General features: G+C 61.6%; 2 pseudogenes across 1 annotated transcript; both read left to right on the top strand.

Moving 5' to 3' along the window:
- The first annotated feature begins 3,715 nt into the window (after window positions 1-3,715).
- LOC117079817 lies at window positions 3,716-5,533 on the top strand (annotated as a pseudogene).
- Window positions 5,534-8,544: 3,011 nt separating this feature from the next.
- LOC117079997 lies at window positions 8,545-13,557 on the top strand (annotated as a pseudogene). The gene is made up of 3 exons (XR_004435677.1): window positions 8,545-9,165; window positions 10,537-10,772; window positions 11,491-13,557. The product of XR_004435677.1 is annotated as a transcription factor SOX-8-like (transcript).
- The last annotated feature ends 272 nt before the right edge of the window (window positions 13,558-13,829 follow it).

Here is a 13,829-nt window from a genome sequence, read left to right as displayed (position 1 = left end):
CACATCACACACATACCACATACCATACACACACCCTGCACACATACACCACACACATAACATACATGCACATCACACACCATGCACACCACACACCACATACACACATACCACACACCATACACACCCAACATACACCACACATGTCATACATACACCACACACACACATACATACACACCCAACATACATCACACATATCATACATACACCACACACTATACACATACATACACACCACACACCATGCACACACACCCGGCACACATATACCACACACATCACACACACCATACACACACACATCACATACACCATATGCACTCCATACACACATCATACACATGCACACCACACATACCACATAACACACACACCACAGACAGCACACACCCCAGACACTACACACACCACACACCACACACACCAAACACCATACACACACACACCACACACCATACATACACACCCCACACACATACACCATACATCATACACACACTACACACCATACAAACACACCACACACATACATCATACACATGCACGCACACCACACACCATATACACAAACCCTGCACACATATACCACACACATCACACACACACCATACACACTCATATCACATACACCACATGCACTCCATACACACATCATACACATGCACACCACACATACACCACACACTGTATACACACCATACACACATTTCACACACATACATTACACACATCACATACACCACTACATCACACACATCACATACACCACATACATCACACACCGTACACACACACCACACACACTATACACACACCACACACACCATACACATACCCCATACATACACCCCATACACATACCACACACATATATCCTCACACATACACCACACACACATACACACACCAACACAGGTGCCTCCAGGATTGCCATCCCTAGAAGCCACAGGTGGGGTGGGGTGGTCTCTCATCTGGAAGCGTCCCCCAGACCATCCCTGACCCATCTCATGGGCAGCAGAGCCTGCCCACCCATATTCTTCTCTGCAGCTGTCTTTGGCGCCCAGGCCAGGGTGTATGGAGCTAGAAATGTCATCTACACCAGCTCTCCATGCCCGGCACTTATGGCCGGGGGACAGCCCTGGTCCAGGTTCCCCCATCAGGTCCTCCGTCTGAAACTGCAAGGCCCACTAGCAGGTGAGGAGGTCAGGGTGGGTGGGGCCATGCACACAAGGTGGAGCCAGCCCCAGCTGAACGGTTGGGGCAGGGATGGGAGATGGGAGGAGGGAGTGCAGGTCCCCCCTGGATGAGGACATGGGCCCATCAGGTGGACTTAGAGGTGGCTCCGATGGCTGCCCCTCCACTCTCCACCCCTGGATCCCTCTTGTCATCAGACACTCTCCACTAGCTTCCCCAGGGAACACCCTGGCCTCTCCCTGCAGGAGGTCAGAAGCTTCAGGGTTCAGTTTAAATGACACCAAAGATGCTTTCCCATACCATCCTTCCTGAAGTCCCCACCTCTGAGAGGTGCTTTTGGGGTTACCTGCTGCCCGCAGCCCTCCACAAGGCCAGCGTCTTCAGGGCAGGGGCTGTGAGGGTGGTCCAGCTCCGTCCTGTGTGGGAAAGTGCCTGGCACACAGCAAGTGTTTAATACCTGGTGACACTCAAACCAACCTGACACCTCCCTCTCTGAAAGCCCCGTCCCAGTGTCCACTCAGGCCTAATGGCTCACACCCACAGAGGACAAGGGCACTTTCCTGGGGACTTCAAGGTGGACCAGAGATGACTCTGGAAGGGGGGCTTCTGGGCATCACCCTGCATGGGGACTCTCACCCGCATACTGCCCTCCCAGGAGTGCACCAACACGTCCTCAACTGGTTGGCCTAGGCTCCCCCCCCACCCCGCTGCAGAGACTCCCCACCTCCCCACCCCTCCCGTAGCAGCTTGCACACTGGGCACCTCCCCTGGTGGCCACTGCAGCCTGGGGAAAGGAGCAGGTGCTGGTGGAGCCCGGGGCAGGGTCTTGGTTGCCCCACTGTGCCCCCGAGTCATACCCTTGTTCCCCCGGCCAACCTCAGTTTCCCTTCATCCAGGGGCGCTGGAGTCCCCTGTTGGTGTCCCAGGGACTTGAAGCCTCCGTGGTGGGTGGGGAGCTGGGAAGAGGTCACTCTGCCTGCTTGCAGACCTAATGCAACTTTGCTTTTCCTTGGCAAAGAGAAGCTCTCCATGGAAGTCCTCACCCAGATGGCACTGTGATCCCGAGTGGGCGGTGTCTGCTCTCCCAGGGGAAGGGGTTGGAAGCTGGCACAGTTTGGGCGGGGCCCCCACCCTCACTGCCTCCACTTAAACCCCCACTTCCGCCTGCTTGCGTCCCAGGCCTAACGCGATGAGTTCCGTGGGCGGCCCAGGCGATGCTCTGAGGGCCCCAGAAGGATGCGGTGACCATACGGGTGCAAGCGTAGAGAGTGCGGGCGGAGGCGCGGTCTTGATGGCCCAACAGCTGGAGGAGGCGGAAGCGCTGGGCGGGTTCTGTGCTGACCCCGGCGCTGAGTCCCTGGCGCCGCCAGACGGATGGCGTGGCCGGACGCGGGAGGCCCTGGGCCTAACCTAGGTTCGGGGGCGGAGAGGCCCCTCTGGCGGGGCGGCCCTGGATGGTCCTGCAGAGGCAGAGACCACTCCGAGCCTGTGAGCCCTGGGCGCCTGTGGAGGCGGGGAGAGGGCGGGGTGTGCCGTCCTGGGCGTGACCGTGGGTTCGGAGAGGGGACATTGCCCCCTGAGGCGAGCGCCCAGTCACGGTTCTGGGTCCCCACCTAAGGCCGCCCCCGCGAGGTGGCCTCGGCCCGGCAGTGCCCGAGGGTGCCTGGGATCCTATCCACCAGCGCGCTGTAGGCGACAGGGCTGCGCCATTCCGGGTCAGGCACCCAATGCGGGACACGGGCGTCTCTGAGCTTGCGGCCTGTGACACTGGGTGACCAACCGTGACGGAGGAGCCCAAAGACCCGCTTTGGAGGAGCCCAAAGACCCGCTTCCTAGCTGAGCCTCAGGACCGGGGGCGAACACCCAGGAGCCGGGGGCGAACACCCAGGAGGGCGGGTGGAGGGTGCCGGGGACTAGGCGGAGGAGGCAGACCAGTGCTTCTCGGACTGCATCCGCTACGCCATGTCGCAGGGGCTCAAGGGCTACTACTGGAGCCTGGTGCGCGGTGGCGCGCTCAAAGCCAAGCCGCACGTGAAGCGGCCCATGAACTCTTTCATGGTGTGGGCAGAGGCAGCGCGCCTCAAACTGGCTTACTAGTACTCTCACCTGCACAACACCGAGCTCAACAAGATGCTGGGCAAGCTGTGGCGGTGAGTGCCGGCGCCCCGGGCCGGGTTCGGGACCGTGGCCGCTCCTGGTCTCGGACTGCGAGCGGGGGCCTGGAAGGCAAAGAGGTTGCGGCCTCACACAGGCTCTGGGCTCTGCATCCGGGGTGGATGTCAGGGCAGGTCCCCGCGGAAAAACACCCTCTGGCCAGCCGGAGTCCGGCGACAGGTATGGGAGTCGGGGTTCACTGAGGGCAGCGCCTGGGGTGTGCACCCTCGTGGCGGATGCACTCTGGAGCCAGTTCTGGTGGGGAACACCCTGCGGAGGGTCCAGGCTGGCACCCCGCGGTACCCCCCAGGCGCTGCGAATGGCCCCAGCCCCGAGAGACCCGCCAGGCACCAGAGCGAGCTGCATGCAGGTCTCTGGAGGTGCTTCGTCCTTAGAAAGGGCTCAGCCCCTGCGTCTCCTGGACCACCTATGGGGAGGGAGTGGGGCAGGCGGGTGGGTGGGCAGCAAGTTTGCCTGTGAGTACCCTCCCCGCAGCTTCGCCCTCTCCTGGCCGCCTCGGGCAGAGGTAGGAATGGAGATGACGGGGCGCAATGTGTGTGCATGGAACAGGTCAGTTTTCCAGAAATTAGGACTGCAGCGTGAAGAACTTGTTGCTCAGGACAGGCCGCCCCCACCAAATGTCCTCTACTTGGGTTTAAAATGGTTCTCTTGGCTTGTGACTCTGGTACCCGTATCCTGCTCCTCATCTGGAAAACGGGAGCTTGGAGCTTGCATATCTGCACCTCCTGCCTTCTGTCTGGATCTAGGGCGCAGCCACGGGGTGCTGTCCATTGCAGACCCCTGCTCCCCCAAGTCCTGCCACACAGGTGGTTGGAGGTGAGCCTCAGGAAAAGTCCCAGGGAATGTATCCTGAGGCTCAGTGAGGACAGGAACCTGGGCCCTGCCAGGGCTTATGGGTGTCTGGGAATGGAGGGACAGCAGCCAAGCTGCCCACTGGAGACCAGCAGCCGTCCTGGGAAGCCTCACTTTTGTCCACTGCCGGCTGGATCCTGCCCGCCTCCCCTGCCTCCCTTAGAAAGCCCCTGAGAGGGGACAGCAGACCCGGAATGAGGGGTAGTAGAAAGAGGAAGGATGGGAGGTGTGGGGCTTGTTCTTTGGCTGTCATAAGCATACCAACCTCCTCAAACGCGTTGCGGGCTCCCGCTGGCTGGTTCTCCCAGAGGGAGGTGCTGCCTGGTGCCCCGCGAGGCTCCGGAGCCCACAGCAGGTGGGTTTCCCTGGTCAGAGCCTCCCTGCCCCGGCCTTTGCTACCGGTTTCCCCTGCGGTGTGTGCCCATGCCAAGGGTACAGTGGGCGCCCTGGCCATCCCTCTCTCTGCCCTGTACTGCAGCTTGTTGAGCGAGAGAGAAGCAGCCCTCCATGGAGGAGGCAGAGCAGCTTCGCTTGCAACACAAGAAGGACCACCTCGACTACAAGTACCAGCCACAGCGCAGGAAGAGTGCCAAGGCCGGCCGGAGTGACTGCAACTCGGGCGGGGAGCTGGGACCCCACCCTGGCAGCGGTGCCCTGTACAAGGCTGAAGCAGGGCTTGGAGACCCGCACCACCACAGCGACCACACAGGTGGGCTCCAGGTCCCAGGCATGTCCGAGGGTCCCTGGTGCAGGAGGCAGCTGTGCGGTTTCTGACTGAGATGGGTGCACGATGTTGGAGGGGGGCAGGCACCCTCGAGAGAACCAGTCCTTCCCTGGGTCATCTGAAAAAGCCCCCAAGGCCCTGGCCACCTCCGATTTTGGTGCACGAGGAACCTGCTTAGCTGCCTCGAGTGCACCACACACACCATACACAGACCCCATACACATAACCACACATTACAAGCCATCCAAGCACATATATCACACACATATATCCTCACACATACACCACACACACATACACACAAACACACGCACCTCCGGGATTGCCATCCCTAGGAGCCACAGGTGGGGTGGGGTGGTCTCTCATCTGGAAGCATCCCCCAGGCCATCCCTGCCCCATCTCATAGGCAGCAAAGCCTGATCGCCCACACTCTTCTCTGCAGCTGTCGTTGACACCCAGGCCAGGTTATGTGGAGCTAGAAATGTCCTCTACACCAGCTCTCCAGCTTGGCACTCATGGCCAGGGGACAGCCCTGGTCCAGGTTCCCCTATCAGGTCCTCCCTCTGAAACTGCAAGGCCCACTAGCAGGTGATGAGGTCAGGGTGGGTGGGGCCATGCGCACAGGGTGGAGCTGGCCCCAGCTGAAGGGCTGGGGCAGGGATGGGAGATGGGAGGAGGGGGTGCAGGTCCCCCCATGGGCCCATCAGGTAGACTCAGAGGTGGCTCCGATGGCTGCCCCTCCACTCTCCACCCCTGGGTCCTTGTCCTGTCATCACTCTGCACTAGCTTCCCCAGGGAACACCCTGGCCTCTCCCTGCAGGAGGTCAGAAGCTTCAGGGTTCAGTTTAAATGACACCAAAGATGCTTTCCCATACCATCCTTCCTGAAGTCCCCACCTCTGAGAGGTGCTTTTGGAGTTACCTGCTGCCCGCCTCCCTCCACAAGGCCAGCGTCTTCAGGGCAGGGGCTGTGAGGGTGGTCCAGCTCCGTCCTGTGTGGGAAAGTGCCTGGCACACAGCAAGTGCTTAATTAATACCTGGTGACACTCAAACCATGCAACACCACCCTCTCTGAAAGCCCCGTCCCAGTGTCCACTCAGGTCTAGTGGCTCACACCCACAGAAGACAAGGGCACTTTCCTGGGGACTTCATGGTGGACCAGAGATGACTCTGGAAGCACGGGGGCTTCTGGGCATCCTCCTGCATGGGGACTCTCACCCGCATACTGCCCTCCCAGGAGTGCACCAACACGTACTCAGCTGGCTGGCCTAGGCCCCGACTGCCACAGAGACTCCCCACCTCCCCACCCCTCCTGTGGCAGCTGGACACCCAGCACCTCCCCTGGTGGTTACTGCAGCCTGGGGAAAGGAGCAGGTGCTGGTGGAGCCTGGGGCAGGGTCTTGGCTGCACCATTGTGCCCCCGGGTCATACCCTGGATGCCCCGGCCAACCTCAGTCTCCCTTCATCCAGGGGCGCTGGAGTCCCCTGTTGGTGTCCCAAGAACTTGAAGCCTCTGTGGTGGGTGGGGAGCCGGGAAGAGGTCACTTTGCCTGCTTGCAGACCTCATGCAACTTTGCTTTTCCTTGGTAAAGAGGAGCTCTCCATGGAGGTCCTCACCGGGATGACACTGTGAGCCTGAGTGGGTGGTGTATGCTCTCCCAGGGGCAGGGGGTGGAAAGTGGTACCGTTTGGGCTAGGCCCCCACCCTCACTGCCTCCACTTAAACTCCCACTCCCACCTACCTGCGTCCCAGGCCTAACAGATGAGTTCCGTGGGTGCCCCAGGCAATGCTCTGAGGGCCACAGAAGGATGCTGGGACCCCAAGCAGAACGCAGGGCCTCCAGGGGGAAAGGGCACTGCAGACAGAGATGAGGATCTTCCCAAGCAAGTGCCAGAGCCAACCGAGACGGTGGGGTGGGAAAGAGGGGCAGGCCTGGCTGGCAACCAGCTCCCCACCTGTGATGCCTGGAGCCTCCAAGTGCGCAGTCGGCCTTTCCACTGATGCTTCCTCTGACCTGGCCAAGTGGGGCTGCCCCTTTGCAGAGATGAGACGCCCCCTCCCGGCAGGTACCAGGGGCTTGGATCTTCAGCCCGGAGGCCAATGCTTCCTCCAAAGACCCTGCCCCCCTCAGCTTTGGGGCTGGCTTGGGTTGTTTCCAGTGCAAAGCAGCAGGGGCCCTGGGGTCTGCGGACTGGGGGCGGGCGGTGGCCGGGGGGCACCAGCTCTGGGCCCGGCCTGTGTGGGGGGTAGGAGGCGCGTCCTGCGCGGTCGGTGGCTGCCCCAGGTGGGTGCGGTGCACGGACAGGAAGCGGCAGCACGACCCCGACTTTGCATCTGGACTTTTCTGGTAACGGATCAGCTCCTTCTGCCGGCCGGGCCGGGGAGACAGCGTGGCTCAGGGACTGTTGAGGCCATCAGTCCGGGCGTGGACACTTTGGGGGCACCGGCGCGGTCGGTCACCTGGGTTTCGTGGGCCTCAAGCTCGGAGATGCGCGTGTCCCGCGTTGGCTGCCTGACCCAGAATGGTGCAGCCCCGTCACCTCCAGAGCGCTGGCTGAAAGGATCCGAGCCACCCTAGGGGACGGCCGGCCAAGGCCACCTCGCAGGGGCGGCATTGGGCAGGGACCAGGAGCCGCGGCTGGGCGCTCGCCTCGGGGTGCAGTGTCCCCTCTCAGACCCGGCGGTCCCCACCAGGGCAGCACACCCCGCCCTCTCCCTACCTCCGCAGGCGCCCAGGGCTCACAGGCTCGGAGCGGCCTCCGCCTCTGCCGGACCTCCGAGGGCCTCCCCGCCCCAGAGCCTGAGTCACGCCCAGAAGACCCAGGGGCCCCCCCGCGTCCAGCCACGCCATCCGTCAGTCAGCCACAGGAACTCAGCGCCCGGGTCAGCGCAGGCCCCGCCCAGCGCTCCCGTCCCCTCCAACTGCCCGGCCCTTGGGACCGCGATCCCGCCCGTGCACTCCACGCTCGCACCCGTAAGGGGAGGGCGGCCCAGGGTTCCCCAGCTCCAAGCCGCGGCCCCTCGGTGCGCGTTACCTGGACGTGCGCTGTCCGCAGACTCTGGACGAGCTGGGGGCTCCTCTTCCCCTCGCCCCGACCCTGCGGGCGGAGAGCCGGGGCCTGGCCGCTGCACAGCGTAACCCGACCCTTTCCTGGACCTCAGGCAGCAGCTGACCCCGCGCCTTCAGGCTGCGGACGAGACCTCGAGCGCGAGACGGGCTGTTTGAGTGAGAGAGAGTGAGTGAGTGAGTGAGTGAGTGTGTGTGTGTGTGTGTGTGTGTGTCTGTCTCAAGGGAGGGGCCCGAGGACCCGCTTCCTAGTTGAGCGTCGGGACGGGGGACGCACTCCCAGGAGCCGCGCAGTGCCCGCAGAGGAGAGGAGCGCCGGAGACTCCCCCTGCGCCCATCCGGCCTCCCTGGCCCTCTTCCCTTCCCGGGGCTCCAGAGTGGGGAGCTCCAGGCGTTGGGCGCTGGGCCCACGTGATGCGGCGCCGGGCCGGGGCGCCGCGAGAGCGGCGGGGCTTTCCTTATGGGTGGGGCGGGGGCGGCTAGGCTCCGCTTCCGGGGGAGGGCGCGCTCCGCCAATGGGCAGCCGGGCGCAGGGCGGGGCCGCGGCGCCGCTGCTTAAAGAAACTTGCTGCAGATCTCAAAGCCAGAACCAAGTCTCGGCGGCGGTGGCGTCCGCGAGGGTTGGGGCCACCGCTCCGCCACTTCGGGTCCCGGAGCGGCGGCACCGCAACCCCGGGCACCAGCCCCGGTGCGCGTCTCTGGTGCGCGCACCTCCGCGCGCGGCCCCGATGCTGGACATGAGCGAGGCCCGCGCCCAGCCGCCCTGCAGCCCGTCCGGTACCGCCAGCTCCATGTCTTACGTGGAGGACTCGGACTCCGACGCGCCTCTGTCTCTCGCGGGCTCCAAGGTCCTGGGCCGCGCGGGGGGCGCGGTGGGGGGCGCCCAGGGCCAGGCAGCCGAGGTAGCGGACAAGCGCTTCCCAGCCTTCATCCGCGACGCCATGTCGCTTGTCCTCAAGGGCTACGACTGGAGCCTGGTGCCCATGCCGCTGCGCGGCGGCGGCGGGGGTGCGCTCAAAGCCAAGTCGCACGTGAAGCGGCCCATGAACGCGTTCATGGTGTGGGCGCAGGTGGCGCTCCGCAAGCTGGCCGACCAGTGCCCGCACCTGCACAACGCCGAGCTCAGCAAGACACTGGGCAAGCTGTGGCTGTGAGTGCCGGGGCCCAAGAGGCGGGGTTCGGGACCCTGGCCGCACCTGGTCTCGGACTGCTAGCGGGGACCTAGAGGGCTCAGCGCTTGCGGAGGTTGCGGCCTCAGGCAGGCTCCAGGCTCTGCACCTGGGACGGGTTTCAGGGCGGTCCCCGTGGAAACACACCCTTTGGCCAGCCGGGGTCTGGCGCCAGGTATGGGAGTTGGGGTCCGCAGAGGGCAGCGCCTCGGGTGTGAACCCTCATAGTGGTTGCGTTCTGGAGCCAGTTCTCCTGGCGGGGAACACCCAGCGGAGGGCCATGGCTGGCACCCCAACGTGCCCCCTAGCCGCTGTGAGTAGCCCCAGCCCCGAGAGGCCCGCCTGGCACAACTAGCTGCATGCAGCTCTCTAGAGGTGCCCCCTCCTTAGAAAGGGCTCAGCCCCTCTGGCTCTTGAACCACCCGTTGGGAGGGAGTGGGGCAGGCGGGTGCATGGGCAGCAGGTTTGTCTGCGAGTACCCTCCCCGCAGCTTCTCCCTTTCCTGGCCACTCTCTGCTGGAAGCAAGGAAGGCAGGAGTGGAGATGACAGGGTGCTCATCTCCACGACCAGTAGGTGGAGCTGGGCAGTTTTCCAGAAGCGTGAAGAACTTGTTGCTCAGGACAGGCCGCCCCAACCAAATGTCTTCTGCTTTAAAATGGTTTAAAACGGTTCTCTTGGTTTGGGGCTCTGGTTCCAGTATCCTGCTCCTCACCTGGAAAACGGGAGGTTGGAGCTTGCATATCTGCACCTCTTGTCTTCTGTCTGGATCTAGGGCACAGCCACGGGGCGCTGTCGACTGCAGACCCCCTGCTCCCCCAAGTCCTGCCACACAGGTGGCTGGAGGTAAGCCTTGGGAAGAGTCCCAGGGAAAGTGTCATGAGGCTCAGTGAGGACGGGCGCCTGGGCCCTGCCAGGGCTTCTGGATGTCTGAGAATGGAGGGCCAGCAGCCCAGCTGCCCCATGGAGGCTGGCACCTTTCCTGGGAAGCCTCGCTTTTGTCCACCACCAGCTGGGTCCTGCCCGCGTCCCTTAGAAAGCCCCAGAGGGAGGGAACAGCAGACCCGGAATGGGGGGAAGTAGAAGGAGGAAGGATGTGAGGTGTGGGGCTTGTTCTTTGACTATCATAAGCATACCAACCCCCCCAAACAGGCGCTGCCCTCTCCCACCAACTCGTTCTTCCAGAGAGACGTGCTGCCTGGTGCCTCGCGAGGCTCCGGGGCTCACGGCAGGTGGGTTTCCCTGGTCAGAGCCTCCCTGCCCCAGTCTCTACTACCTTTTTCCCCGTGATATGTGCCCGTGCCGAGGGCACAGTGGGTGCCCTGGCTATCCCTGCCTCTGCCCTGTGCTGCAGCTTGCTAAGCAAGAGCAAGAAGCAGCCGTTCATGGAGGAGGCAGAGCAGCTTCGCCTGTAGAACAAGAAGGACCACTCCGACTACAAGTACCAGCCACGGCGCAGAAAGAGTGCCAAGGCCGGCCAGAGCGACTGGGACTCCCGTGTGGAGCTGGGACCGCACCCTGGCAGCAGTGCCCTGTACAAGGCTGAAGCAGGGCTTGGAGATGCGCACCACCACAGCAACCACACAGTTGGTCTGCAGGCCCCAGGCATGTCTGAGGGTTCCTGGTGTGGGAGGCAGCTGTGGAGTGTCTGACTGGGATGTGTGCATGATGGTGGAAGAGGGCAGGCACCCTCAAGAGAACCAGGCCTTCCCCGGGTCCCCTGAAAAAGCCCCCAAGGCCCCGGCCACCTCTGTCTTTGGTGCACAAGGGACCTGCTTAGTCGCCGCAAGTGCTGAGGGGCTGACAGCTTTGCTTGGCAGGGACCCCGAGAGGTGGTGTTTTCAGCAAGACTTAGTCGAATGCTGAGTGCCTACAGGGCGCTCAGCAGCCCTGGCTTCGGGGCCAGACTGACAGAGTGGAATCCTGCCAGGGCCTCAGTCAGGCTGGCTGATGCCCGCCAGTCTCAGAGTGCTTGGCTGGCCCGGAGGGGAACAGGGTCTGGGTGGTCCCTCAGTGCCCTGTAAATGCCAGCTCTGGCCAGGCTGGGCCTGTGAGCTTCTTCCCCCAACCTTGGTCTCTGGGAGGGGCCTCAGGTTTTCCCATAGCACAGTGCTTCACAGAATTTTCTCAGCTGAGGAGTGAGGTCTAGGTCTGACTTTGCTGGAATTTCTGGGAAATGTAAAGAAATCAAAAGCTGGTTGATACCCCCTGGCAGTTAGCGCCGGTGTCTCTCCCCTTCCAGCCTGGCCAGCCCCACCCACCCCACAGAAGGGGCATTCATTCCTGAAGCCTGCTCTCCTGTCCCCAGGGCAGATCCATGGGCCGCCCACCCTGCCCAGCACTCCCAAGACAGAGCTGCAGCAGGCAGGCACCAAGCCAGAGCTGAAGCTGGAGGGACGCCGGACGGCGGACAGAGGGCTCCAGAACATTGACTTCAGCAACGTGGACATCTTGAAGCTCACCAGCAAGGTCAAGGGCACCATGGATGCCGTCAAGTCCATGAGTTCAACCAGTACCTGCCCCTGGGCAGCCCTGCTCCACCTGAGCCCGGCTATGCATACCGGAGCCCCTACTTCCACACCAGGGCGTCCCCCGTGTTGGCCCACGAGAGTGCCCTGTTGGCCTCTGTGTAACCCGAGATGGGTCCACTGCGGCCACACATCAAGACAAAGCAGCTGAACCCTGGCCACTACAGTGACCAGCCCCGAGGCTTGCCCAACTACGGTTACTGCAGCGGCCAGGCCAGCGCCGTCCTGTGCCAGCCCCTTCACTGGAGCACAGGGCAACTATGGTGACCTGCAGGCCTCCAGCTACTACAGCGCCTACCCCAGCTACCTGCCCGGCCTCTACCAGTACCCCTGCTTCCACTAGCTATGCTGGCCCTATGCCTTGTCCCTGCTCAATGGCCTGGCCCTGCTGCCCACCCACAGCCCCACCAGTCACTGGGACCAGCTGGTGTACACCACCCTGACCAGGCCCTAAGGGCCTGGCCATGGGGAAGGACTCAGCACTGGGGGGACAGCCTTGTCCCAGCCCGGATGGACTAGCCTCTGAGGCCTCCCAGTGTGTGTGGCCAGGGCAGGAGGAGACCCCAGTGGCTGAGCTCTGTCAAGTGCCTGCTGAAGTCTGCAGGGAAACGTGCTTGCTGCCCATGGCCCTTGGCCTCCAGATGGCCACACCTCCGCTGATGGATGAGCTCCATCTCCCTTTTCTCTCTCTTTTTGAGGTGGCAGGATTATTCCACAAAGAAGGGCTGCCATTTGGTCCCCCTTCTGGGAGGACTGGCGGCACCAGCACCTTCACTTTGCATCTCGGTAGAGGAGAAACGGCAGCACAGCCCAAGGACCAAAGGAGGGGGTGGCAGGGGCCTTGCAGGGTACTCTGAGGTCCAGGCCGGCCTCAGTGCTGAGAACCCCTGCACACATGGCCACATTCCCTCGACGATGGCTGCATGGGCTGTCCAGGGTGTCTGTCAACAGACCCTCCAGGGACGCACCTGCTTGAGCATCTCTGGGACCCACCTGTCAGATCTGAGGCGTCTCCTTGCTGGCAGAGTGCACCCACATAAGGTCTGGCTGTGATTAACACATATCTTTTTTATTGTTATGTTTTTGATAATTCTTATTTTTGAAGCTTAAATGTGTTTCTTTTGAAAGTTGTTAAAGATATATTTATGTTCTATTTTACCTTTAATTGAGGTAATTCAGGCAAAGAATAGAATTTAAGACAAAATGGAAGCTGGGAAGCTTTCCTTGAGGGCAGGCAGGAGGTAGGGTTGCAGGTGTTGGCTGGCATCACATTGCTCAGCTTTTGGGAGGCCGCCCTGGAGGGCCCAGAGGGCCCAAGGTCCCTGGGAGGACTGGGCCCCTCATGCCTCGAGCTTGGCAGCCGAAAACCAGAGGGAGGAGAAGGGACTTGCCTTGTGGCATCTCTGATCAGGTTGGGGTGCCCCAGCACCCAGTGTCAGTTTGGGGTTTGGGAAGCAGGACTCCGTCTCTCCCCTGACTGTGCCATATGGTAGGACACATAGGATACAGGAATTCCTGGGTCCCTGCCCACGACTGTGCCACATGATAGGACACAGGAATTCCTGGTAAGTGGTGCCTTCAGAACTGATCTTGGCTCACAGGCACCAGTGCCACCTACCAAGCTGTGAAACTAAACCTTCTCCACTAACCGTCATTAGGGCCTTAGTTCTAGGTGAATAATATCTGATTTACCTGCACCGTTTCCCCTGTGTGCTGAGCACAGAGCACATGATAGCACCTGCTTCACGGAAACCTGTGCCTTTAAACTGGGTAGATTTAAATACATCCGAGAAGTTGCTTCTTTTTACTTCTTCTACTTTTCCTGCTTTTTTGTAGGAAAAAAAAAGTCTCTGCTTCTGTTTGGGGGTGGGGGTGGGGGTGGGGAGCCACCACAGACCTGTTTTATGCAGCGTGTCACTGGGTACCGCGTGGGGAGGACACACCTTCACTCGCCTGCTGCCTTCACTCCTTTCTGACCAAACCATGCTAACTTTTGTACAGATCGATTTAATAAAATTAAACAAAGTGCTTTTTATCGACGTGGGCTACCTTTTGTGTGTGGCTTTGCGTGAGCCTGGGGCTCCCGGGGTGAAGGTGTCCAGCAAAGGCAGGATCGGGC

The sequence above is a fragment of the Trachypithecus francoisi genome, unplaced genomic scaffold (genome assembly GCF_009764315.1).
Source record: "Trachypithecus francoisi isolate TF-2019V2 unplaced genomic scaffold, Tfra_2.0 Contig00226, whole genome shotgun sequence".
Classification (NCBI taxonomy): domain Eukaryota; kingdom Metazoa; phylum Chordata; class Mammalia; order Primates; family Cercopithecidae; genus Trachypithecus; species Trachypithecus francoisi.
The sequence above is the reverse complement of the archived record's forward strand: the minus strand, read 5'-3'. Positions and strand labels throughout refer to the sequence as shown.